This window comes from Pteropus vampyrus, unplaced genomic scaffold, assembly GCF_000151845.1.
Source record: "Pteropus vampyrus isolate Shadow unplaced genomic scaffold, Pvam_2.0 Scaffold342, whole genome shotgun sequence".
Classification (NCBI taxonomy): Eukaryota; Metazoa; Chordata; class Mammalia; order Chiroptera; family Pteropodidae; genus Pteropus; species Pteropus vampyrus.
The window spans coordinates 126,769-128,568 of NW_011889123.1; the positions used below are offsets into that span (position 1 = coordinate 126,769).

The 1,800-nt window shown below is 34.9% G+C and overlaps 1 protein-coding gene across 1 annotated transcript in view; it reads left to right on the forward strand.

The window, feature by feature from the left end:
• LOC105304450 (ryanodine receptor 2) overlaps positions 1 to 1,800 on the forward strand; it is a gene marked incomplete at its 5' end in the record, with an annotated part of 220,090 nt that overhangs the window by 111,403 nt on the left and 106,887 nt on the right. The window lies entirely within an intron of this gene.

Here is a 1,800-nt window from a genome sequence, read left to right on the forward strand (position 1 = left end):
AATTTTCATAAAAACATATTAGTTATTAGTAATACTTCATTTTTTAAATTTTATTCATCTGTTTATTGACATAGAAAGAATTCTTCCTCAGTAGGTCATTACATTAAAAAAAAAAAGAAAGTAAAAGAAACAGAAATGTCCAAACTTGCGGGGGATTTACAGGGGTTTTCTTGTTATTTTGGTCTGTACTGTTTTTAAGTTCTTTTAATCTGGCAGATAATTTAGATTTTTTTTAAATGGCAGGGACTTTGCTACTGAAAGCATATCATGTTTTGCAATATAGAAGTTGGATTTGGGGATTGATTTTATTAGTAGCACTATCATTATTATTTTAGGTTAAACTTGCCAATTTTAATAAAACTTCAATTAATTACTCGGAAGACATAAAATTATGAGTGTTTTCCACTTACAGGCAGCGTTCTGCATTAGGAGAGTGTCTGGCTGCCGTTGCTGGTGCCTTTCCCGTGGCGTTTCTGGAAACTCATCTCGACAAACATAATATTTACTCTATCTACAACACTAAGTCCTCACGAGAGAGAGCAGGTAATGCGGGCGCATGAGCAGTATCGGGACAACGAAGCATCTGTCGTATTTTTCTACAGCGATTTTTAATGGGCCTTTTCCGTTCAGTCTCCAGAGTTCTTTGATCTTAGGTGTTATCGAATGTTGTGTACTATTCCTTTAGTGTTTTTGAAATAAAATTAGTTTAATATCTTTTTGGTTATTGAGCCATAGACAAATTTGTCTTAAGAAGACAAAAATAATCAGCAGATAGGAAAAAATAGGTCAGTCTGATTTCTGATTCAGTAATTCTTATAGGTAGTCGGCAAAGGTATGACATTCTTATTTATTACATTTGTGGATCTGTATCCTTCATTTCTCTCTGTTTACCAGATACGTCTACAGTATTGGGATAGTTTTATGTCATGTGATTTTTCCTAATAGTTTGTCTAATTTTAATCACATACAAAATTTTAAAACATAAATCTTAAACACAGTTGATCAGTGACTTTAATTTGCACCCGACCCTGCGTTTTTCTGAGATTTTTATGTCTCTATGTACAGTAGGTGTCCGTATATACTTATGCACCATGTCACTTTCCATTTGTAGAAATCCGACTATTTTCTGGGTAGATAGGCCTATTTTTTTTCACCGTCCCGATTGAAAAAAGCTCTTAGAACCATTGCTGGTGATTTCAAGGATTGGCCTAGGAGAGTCTATTAGAACGATCTACTAGGATTTGAATCGGGTTGGATAAAAAATAGTTAAGAAAGCAGAAAAGCAAGTTCTCTCTCTGATCAGCCATTCGAAGCGATCCAACAGAATTTTCAAGCCCGGCCATCACACAGGTGCCTCTTACATTGTCTTTTCAGCATTTTCCTCTGCGGCAAGAACCTGCTGCTGCTCACGAAGGCACAGCGCTCAGCTTCCATGGGAGCTGCTGGCCACACTGACATGATAGTGTATTTCATCGAATAGTCTTCAAAATGTGAAAATTTATCATTATTTAGCTTGCCTATTTTATAATTCTAATTTCATATAACAGGAAGTAAGACAAAACTAAGTCACACATGGCACCAATATCTTTCTCCAAAATTTCCACAAAATGTTTGTAAATAGTAAAACATGGTTGAGTTCGAATTATGAATCACCTGTGTAAACATCTTATTAAGTTGTCTTATTTAGGATTTTTGATCGATTAATAATTTAGCTACGTATCAAGAACAAAGCCGATTTGTTATTCATCGTAGATAACAGATAACAAACACAGAGCAGATGGTTTATCCGCTTAAGTTTCC